General features: G+C 43.0%; 1 protein-coding gene across 1 annotated transcript in view; it reads right to left on the bottom strand.

Annotated features, from left to right (window-relative positions):
* LOC140719013 (guanylate-binding protein 1-like) overlaps positions 1 to 10121 on the bottom strand; it is a 637966-nt gene that overhangs the window by 296902 nt on the left and 330943 nt on the right. The window lies entirely within an intron of this gene.

The following is a 10121-nucleotide window of genomic DNA, read 5'->3' as shown; positions in this document are numbered from 1 at the left end:
TAGTATTTTTACAGGAGGTATTTTTAAGAGGTATAGAACTTAGAAGAGTACTGCAAAGAAACAGGCTCTTCAGCTGACAATGTTGTGCCAAATTAGCTAAAAAGCAAATCGAAAACATCCAAACGTTAATCTCTCCTACCCACACCTTATCTAGATCCCTCCACCTTCCTTCCATCCACGTGCTTATCTAAATCTCTCTTAAAAGCTTGTAATGTATTTGCCTCTCCCACCATAACAGGCATCCACCACGGTCAGTAACAAACTTATCTCCCACATAACCTTTGAACCTACCCTCTCTCACCTTCAACACATGTCCTCTTTTTTTCAACCCTGTGAAACAGATACCATCTGTCTATTTTATATATATATCATGGTCCGGTCCATAAAGTCTGCATTCTGGCTCACGGTCCGGTCCGAGGACTACAGACTCTGGGTCTTCCGGTGTTCCCTTGTTTCATTTGGGCTTAGTTGTAGGCACCTGATTCTCATCATGGGGCTGGGAATGTAAGTGACCCTGGGTTCAAGGCTGGTTGCTGGTTCATCTTGTCAGTATCATGTCCTTGCCTCTGTGTGGGTTTGTCCCGTCGGTATCCTCTCCTTGCCTATGTGGGGTAAGTCAGGCCATCCTTGCAGTTACTCTGAGGCTGGACTGTTCCCTTCCGACCCTCCGAAGCCCTGCCTGCAACCTATGCCCAGAACCTTGCCCTGCAACTTGTGTCTGGGGCTTCGCCTGGAGCCTTGCCTTGCGTCGCCTTGCCTCAGCTCTGTCTGGAGCCCTGCCTCACCTCGCCTGGAGCCTAGCCTTGCCTGGAGCCTAGCCTCGCCTCACCTCACCTGGAGCCTTGCCTCACCTCATCTCATCTCTTTCTGGAGCCCTGCCTTGCCTAGCCTCACCTGGAGCCTCGCCTTGCCTCATCTGGAGCTTTGCCATGCCTCATTTTGCCTTGCCTGGAGCCTCACCTCGCCTCATCTTGCCTCACCTGGAGCCTCGCTTTGCCTTGCCTTACCTCACCTGGAGCCTTGCCTCTCCTCCCCTGGAGCCTAGCATCACCTCACCTCACCTGGAGCCTTGCCTCGCCTGGGGCCTTGCCTCGCCTCGCCTCTGTCTGGAGCCTTGCCTTGTACGTGTCTGGAGCCTTGCCTTTTTGGAACTGTCTGACCATGTCCACGCTTTCGCTAGGTAGGTCTGGCCGTTTTGCCGCTACCTAGCATTGGGAACTGCTTTTCTCCATGTCCACACCTTCGCTAGGTAGGTCAGGCTGTTTTGCTGCTACCTAGTGTTGGGAACTGCCTCTCTGTGTCCACACCTTCGCTAGGTAGGTCAGGCCATTTTGCTGCTACCAAGCATTGGGAACTGTCTCATCATGTTCAGCGTTCTGTGTAATGAGTCCCGGCCCTATGTCCTGTATCCAAAGAGGCGCCCTGGCTCGGTGTTCCATGTTCCTGTCTCTCCCTCGACCCAGGCTCTGTGTTCTGTGTTCCTGTTCTCCCTCGACCAGGGCTCTGTGTTCTCGTCTTGTCGATGTGCCTCGACCAGCCCAGGAGTACCTTGCCCAGCTGGGATTCCCTCGTCCTGTGCTGGGGTTCCCTTGCCCTGTCCAGGAGTCTCACGTCCAGCCCTGTGCCTCTCCTCATCCTGTAGCCTCACCTGGTTCTGGAGTCCGAGCCCGAGTCGCCCCAGTCCTTGTCCAGTCTCTGGCTTGGAGTCCAAGCCCAGGCTCCTAGTTCCCAGTTCCATGTCCTGGTTCCTCTATCCTCATCAAGTCTTAGCCCAGGCCCGGAATCCTTGTCTCTTCTGGGGCCTTTGTCATGTCCAGCATTCTTTCTTCCTTCTTATCCCTAGTCCTGTTCCTGGTAGTTCAGTCTCTGTGTTTTGCTTTTGGGTCCACTCCCAACGCCCCCTGTATGACAATATATGCCTTTCATAATCTTATAAACCTCAATCAGATCTCCTCTCAGCCTCTGCCACTCCAGAGAAAGAAACCCACGATAATGTAGCCTCTCCTGATAGCACATGTCCTCTAAACAGACAGCATCCTGGTAAACCTCTTCTGCACTCTCCCCAATGTCTCAACATCCTTACTACAGTGGGGTGACCAGAACTTAATGCAATACTCCAGATATGGCCTCACCAGAGTCTTAGAAAGTTGCAACATGACCTCTTGACTTTTGAACTCAATGCCTCGACTAATATAAGCAAGCATTCAATAAGCCTTTTATAATAAGCAGATCGATCTGTGTAGCCACTTTAAAGGAGTTATGAACTTGGATTCCATGATCACTCTGCTCAGCAATACTGTTAAGGATCTTGCCCTCAACAGCATAGTGTCTCCTTGCATTTGCCCTGCTAAGGTCCAACACCTCAGATTTATCTGGGTTAAACTCCAAAGAAATACTGGGCTGAAGAAGGAGGAGTCTGATACATGAGGACAGAAAGCCATGGAAGAAAGAAAATGTGGGAGGAGCACCAGAGGGAAGTGATGGTCAGGCACGGAGATAAAGTGAGAGAGGGAAAGGGGATGAGGACTGGTGAAATAGGGGAAAGATGAAGTAAAGAGCTCAGAGTTTGATGGTTGAAAGAGACAGAAGGCAATGTCAGAAAGAAAAAGGGGGAACAAACACCAGACAGAGGTGATGGGCAAGCAAGTAGATGAGGTGAGAGAAAGAAAAGGGGATGGGAAATGGTAAAGTGGGGGTGAGGTGCATTACCACAAGTTTGAGAAATCAATGTTCATGCCATCAGGTTCGAGGCTACCCAAATGGAATATTAGGTGTTGTTCCTCCAACCTAAGTGTGGCTTCATCACAACAGTGGAGGAGACCATGGATAGACACAGATATCAGCTATCAGAATACTTCCATCAAAATATAGACATTACCACCGCATCTATACAAAAGCCCTATTAGTATAGCAGACAGGCTTACATCTACATATTACAGGAAAGGTTGCCATGTTTTATAAAAACTACTTGTTTTTGAGTGTACCATACATGTCAAAAAGTCCAAAGGAATGTATTCCATGATTAATTTACGCCAACCAAAATGTCCAGGGGCCTTATCGGATATCCAACAGAGTAAACTATTCTTCCTTGCACAAAAAGTCAGGATGTTAAAAAGTTTTTTCTGATGTGCATTAATAATACAACTGCTGGGTAAGCTTAAGAGAAAAGACACTGGGTCCAGTTCGAGCTCCATCTTCAGAATATTTTCCATTTCACCCAAAATATCATTCCAGTATACCTGAAATTTGGGACAGGTCCAAAAACAGTGGGTGAAAGTTCCAGTATTTACTTTACGTCTTAAATTTCGAGAGACGATCTGGATTCAGATGGCCTCTATGCAGAATTTCGAGTAGCAATCCTTTAGTTCTATTACAAACTGGAATGTTCTTTGCATGATCACAGATGTCTTCCCATGTTTCAGCTGTAATTTCTACTCCCAGATCTTCCTCCCAGACTCTTCCCAGCTGCTCAGCCTCTCCACAAGAACGTTCTCTCAGGATGCTGTAAAGATTCAAGATTCAAAAACTTTATTGTCATTCTAACCGTACATCAGCTCTGCAGGGCAGAATGAGACAGTGTTTCCCAGGAGCAGTGCAATCATAACATAACAAACACAACACTAAATAATAAACATAACAATAAATAGTAAAACACAACAGCCACATGTCAGTTAAAAACAAGTTATAAGTGTCCAGTGCAAGTTAAAAGTGTCCAAAGCAGAGTCAGGTAGAGCAGCTATTTAGCAGTCTGACTGCCTGTGGGAGGAAGCTGTTTAGTAGCCTCGTGGTTTTTGTTTTGATGCTCCTGTAATGTTTACCTGATGGCAGAAGAACAAACAGTTCATGGAGAGGATGTGAGGGGTCTTTAATGATGTACCGTGTCTTCTGGAGGCATCTGGTGCATCTTCTGGTGAATATTGCGTCCTCCGTAGAGCGATTTGGATGATAAGCAAACTGCAGAGGATCCAGCGATGAGCGGAGACTGGCTGTGATATGAGGCTTGACAAGCCTTTCAAAACATTTCATCACTATGGGGGTCAGGGCAACGGGACGGTAATCATTCAGACAGTCTACAACTGATTTCTTTGCTACAGGGGTGATTGTGGAAGTAAAAAGTACTAATATAGACTTCACTTTTAGAATGAAACACCCTCTTTTCTATGTCAGAACTATAGAAATCAGTTAACAATGATGTTTTTTTCTGTATATAATCTCTTATCTGAAAGAAACAAAAAATATCTTTGTTGGGTATGTTAAATTTCTGTACTATTTGACTAAAAGACATCATCGTTCCTTCATCAAACAAATCTCCTAGATGGAAAATACCCTTAGAAATCCAAAATTTAAATCCAGAATCCATTATGCCAGGCTGAAAATCTGGACTGCCAGTTATTGGAGTGAAGGGTGATATTTTTGCTGCGTTGCCCTCAATTTGTCGCACTGCCCTCCAAGCCCTGACTGTGTTAATTGTTATTGGATTGTGACAATATTCCTTAACTAGTTTCATCTTATTGAGTAAAAGCAAATTAATAAGAGGGCATTTTGCTTGTGAAGCTTCAATGTCTAGCCAAATTGAGGAGGGGCCCCTGCAAACCCAGTCAACCACATAAGATAAAAAGGAACTTAATCGATATTTTTGATTCTGGAAAATCCAGACCCCATAGACTACTGGGAAGCTGTAACTTAGACATTTTAATACAGGGTCTTTTTTGTTCCAGATGAAAGAAACAAACCAGCTAATTATTTTTAAAAGTATTTGTTGGGTAAAAATGACTGGAATCATTCGTATTGGGTAGAGCAGACGAGGAACAATGTTCATTTTGGGCAAGGATATGCGGCCAAGTCAAGAAATGGGAAGAGTGCTCCATCGCTCAAGATCCTGTTTGATTTTGTCAAATAACTGTGTAAAGTTAGCTTTGAACAATTGATCAAACGTAGGTGTGATAAATATGCCTAAGTAAACAAATTCTGTCTGCGACCATTTAAAAGGGAAAACACCCTGAGTGTCAGGTACCTGCTGCAGATTCCCCAGAGGCATAGCCTTTAGTGAAGTTGATTTTACAACCTGAAAAGGCGCTAAATGAATTGATGCATTGTATAAGGTGGTGCACTGATATAGCAGCGTTTGATAAGAAAACTAGAACATCATCCACATACAATGTAATTTTATGTGACTTTAGTCCTATGGTTGGAGCAGGTACTTTGGGGTCTTGCTGAATAGCCTTAGCCAATGGCGCAACTATTAGTGTGAAAAGTAGTGGTGATAAATGACAGCCCTGCCGGCTGCCCCTCAGAATACTAAAATTATCTAACCTAATACCAACAGTGAGAATCGCAGCCAAAGGGTCATTATAAAGAACCTCCACCCACTTAATAAAATTATTGCCCAAGTCAAATCGTTCTAAAGTGAAAAAAAGATATGGCCATTTGACACGATCAAAGGCCTTTTCTGCATCTAAGGAAACCACCAAGCCGTCCACTGCCTGTTGCTGACTTGCCTGAATCATATTAAGTAATCTTCTGATATTGTTAGATGATCTACGGCCTTCTACAAAACCCGTTTGATCCTCTTTTATGATAAAAGGTAACACAGTTTCTAATTGCAATGCTAAGGTTTTGGATAAGATTTTAAAGTCAACACTTAACAATGAAATAGGCCTGTAGGAGGCACAATCTTCAGGGCTCTTTTATTTATTAAGACTTAGGGAGATATTAGCTTCTCTCAATGATGGTGGGATGATTACAGTTAAATGCATGATTGAGCATGTTTAGCATAGGCTCTGATAATAACCCTGTGAACTCTTTATAGAATTCACTAGTGAGTCCATCAGGACCAGGGGCCTTGCCACTTTGGAGCTGTCTCACAGCTTCCTGTATCTCATGTATAGATAACAGAGCATTGAGGAGGGACTCTTGTTCAGAAGAAATGCCTAGGAGATCTAAATTCCTGAAAAAGGATTCCATCCTAGATTGTCCATCATTACGTTGCTTAGATTGATACAATTTAGAATAAAAATTCTTAAACACAACATTAATCATTTTAGAATTACCAGTGAGGACTCCTGTCCCATCCCTAATTGAAGCAATGGTCTGAAAGACATTCTTCTTTATAGCCAAATAAGCCAAATACCTACCTGGTTTCTCACCATGTTAAAACAATCGTTGCTTAGCAAATGTCAGTGTAAGTAAAGAGTTTAGTGTACAGCGTAGGGCTGTGGTATTGTGTAACTTGGCTGAAGAAGGTTTATTAATATAATCCTTTTCAGCTGCCATAAGCCTTGTTTCCACTAGATGCTGCTGTTCCACAGCTTGTTGCTTCTTTCTAGCAGAGTAGGAGATAATTAATCCCCTTGCATAGGCCTTAGCGGTTTCCCAGAGCATCGATGGACGACTGGCTGATTTGGAATTAATAGATAGGAAAGTTTTGACTTCGGAAGTAGTCTATAAATGTATTATCTTTTAGAATAAAAGGATTCAGCCTCAAATGTCTAGATTGTGCTGAATTATCTTTGGGCTTAATATTTAAATATACTGCTGCATGGTCAGAAATAGCGATATTTCCAATTGTGCAGGATACAACTAAATCTAGGAGCATTTTGGGGTTTAGAAAAAAGTTTATTCTGGTGTAACACTTGTGTGGATTAGAAAAAAATGTGAAGTCTTTGTCTGAGGGATGTAACAACCTCCAGACATCCACAAGTCCTTGTTCTCCACATAAGCCCATGATTTGTTTGGACTGTGAGGAGAGCAATGGGGGACCACTAGGCACTCTGTCCATCAATGGGTCCATGAGACAATTAAAATCCCCACCTACAATATTGTTTTGTATTGAAAAACTTGTACATTTGGAAAAAGCATCTATTAGGAATTTGAGAGGATGAGCTGGAGGGCAGTTAACATTGAGAATACCATATTCCTGTCCATATACTGAAGCCTTAACAATCACAAATCTCCCATTCTTATCCTTAATGCAGTCTAATAACTTAAAAGGTAAGTTTTTCCTAAATAAAATGGCCACCCCCCTACTCCTGGCATTAAAAGATGAAAAATAGACTTGATCAAATCCACACTGTTGCAGTTTTAGATGTTCTCTATCATTTAAATGTGTCTCCTGCAATAAGGCTATATTTACCCTTTCCTTTTTTTTCAGGTTTAGTAGGATTTTATTTCTCTTGATTGGTGAATGACTCCCCTTAATGTTCCAAGTGCACAATTTTAATATATTACTAGTCATAACCCTTTATAACAATCATGTGACTCTGGAGAAGAAACCCGACTTAAGATCAGCTGAGCAGCAATAAGTTAAAAAAACCCACGAAAAACACAAAGCGCCCACTGCGCTGAACAACAGGACTTACCCCACACTTAAAGGGGATAACTGAACCTTTTAGCATCCTATATTCTGCCCCACTGCCCATATGGCATTTAACATAGTCAAAAATGAAAACAGGGCATAATTTATCAATCCACCAATTTGTTACCATCACATTTAAACTCCTTCAGGCTGGAGCAGCACCACTAATTTAAACAAATAATGAAACTGTATTAATCAAAACAAACACGTTACCCATCCTATAAGATATCTTGCCATTGATTAATGAAGAGGTAAAATAAAGTGACCATTGAACATGTTATCGTCCATAACCAGGGCTACAGAATATAATGTATACATTCTTTAGCCCAATGTGTCCACAAAAGTTTTAGCTTTGCCAGGAAAATCAAATATCTTGGTGGTCCTGTTGTAGGTGATTTTCAGCGCTGCTGGGTATAGCATAAAATACTGGATTCCACATTCTCTCAGTTGCTTCTTTACCTGGTCAAATTCTTTGCGCTTCCGAATAACGGCTGCCGAAAAATCTTGAGAAAACATAAGCCTGGATCCCTCGTATATTAAAGCCTGGGCATCAGTCCCGCAGTGCCTCGAAGCCTCCATTACTCTTCGCTTATTACTGGAATTATGGAACCATACGAGGATGGGTCGAGGGCATTGGCCTGGGCCTGGTTTTGGTGCCAGCATACGGTGAGCTCTTTCCACTTTAATGCGTCCAGCCTTGGTTTCCAAATCAATGAAATTAGGCAGGCATCCCTCAAAAAAATTTGCCGGTTGGCTGCCTTCTGTACCTTCAGGTAGACCGATGATTCGTATATTCTTTCTCTTACATCTGTTCTCAAGATCATCGATATAGTCAGACAGGCTTTGAACTTGCTTTTCTAGTGCGCGGATGCAGCTTTGGGCCTGATCAGTTACAGTTTCTACCACGGAGACTTGGCCCTCGGCTTCGGTTGTTCTTGTATTAAGATTTTTAAGCTCCAATGTGTGGTTTTGGAGTGTTAGAGAGAGTGGAGCCAGCTTCTTGTTCATCATTTTGGATATGTTCTTTGTAGCTTCCTGAATTACTTGATGAAAAGCAGGTTCCAATGTGTTAGCATACCTAGCAGTGGCTAGCTCCTCAGCCCCGGGTGAGCGCTCTGTGCAACCCATCTTGGCTGCCTTTTTAGTACCTTTCGATGGCATGTTGAAGCAGCTCAAAAAAAATGCTGATCAATGTTCATGTCATTAAATCCGACACTTGAGCATTGAAACGGATAGTTTTATATGCAAAATTATCAGTGTTGCAGTGCTGAGCTCAGCAAAGCAGACTTTTCACTGCGCCACCATCTTGAAACCTCCCAATATGTCTGAGAATCAGAATGTTCATGAAAGATGTTGGTTGTCAGTTTGTCTCAAGAGATGAAGACAGAAAGAGAAAGAAATTGAAGGGAGGTGTTAGAGATGGACTAAGTTAAATTAAGTGCAGAGTGGAAGTGAGAGCCAATATTGATAAAATTGCTGAGCTCAGCGTGGGAACATGAAGCAGCGCCAATACAGTCATCAGTGTAGTGGAGGAAGAGTTGGGGAATAAAACTGGGCAAGGTTTTGAACATGAACTGTTCTGAATAGCTGACAAAGAGACAGGCATAGCTTGGGCCCATGTGAGTGCCCATAGCTACCTCTTGGGTTTAAAGAAAATGGGCATTCAAAGTTCAGAGTAAATGTATTATGTGTACATAGATACCACCACATACAACACTGACATTATTTTCCGGTGGGCATACTTAGCAAATGCATAGAACAGTAACTGTAAACATCAGGAACTGCAAACTGGAGGAGCCAAAGGGAAAAATTTTCAGGGTGAGAACCAGTTCTGTCACACAGAGGAGGGTGGTGGTGGAGGGGAATTGGTCGGTTCTTATGTCAAGAGACAAGCAGGTGGCTTTGAGGTCTTTCTGATGGGGGATAGACGATTATTGACAGAGTGTCCAGCTTGAACATGACTGGAACTGGTAACCACTTGGTTCCTGTTCACTGGAGTATGAGAGTTTCTGGAAAGTGGTGAGGATCTCCCGAAGCATATTGTCAGGTCTGCCTACAGTTGCTCCCTGGTAGGCCAATGTGGTTTGCAGTCATTCATACTTTGCTAAGATCATGATAGCTCAATTATGCTGTAACAAGAGACCTGTGGATAGTGCTTAACCCAAGTGCAGAGTAAGGTCCAGAATTAATTCAGACTCAAAATAAGCAAGATGATACAAGCAAAATCTAAAAGCAAACTCACAAACTAGAAATAGAAATAGAACTAGTATTAGAAATAGAACTATGATTGAGCACTGAGTGCTCGGCACAAGGACTTCAAATACAAACTTTCCAAGGAATGCGGCAGGCAATAATTGGCAGTCTGAGTGTCTGAGGGACAGTGGCAGATAACCATACTCTGAGGTATTGGAGCGCTGGATCTTGATGCCTGCCACTGTTCCGTCAGGACCATGACAATATCGCAACAGATCCCTTGGAATGAATAACAGAAGGGTACTTTGGGATGTTATTTATACAACAATGGAATCCTGGGAGTGAGCTACAGCTTAAACCCTAATCCAGGGGGTTGAAAGTTTCTATATAGAAAATAAACAGATCACTAGAGTGCTTTAGAGGCTTGAGTCTAATGAAGGGATTTGAGGAGATTATATGTTGAATTACAGATTCCTAGGAGTGAGTTATAGGCCATATCTATTCCAGCTGTTTCAAGGGAGTATGTATAAAATAACATATCCCCAGTAGTGATGGGGATCCAGGGTTAAATTTA

The sequence above is a fragment of the Hemitrygon akajei genome, chromosome 31 (assembly GCF_048418815.1).
Source record: "Hemitrygon akajei chromosome 31, sHemAka1.3, whole genome shotgun sequence".
In the NCBI taxonomy this organism is placed as follows: domain Eukaryota; kingdom Metazoa; phylum Chordata; class Chondrichthyes; order Myliobatiformes; family Dasyatidae; genus Hemitrygon; species Hemitrygon akajei.
This window is presented reverse-complemented; position numbering and strand designations above follow the sequence as displayed.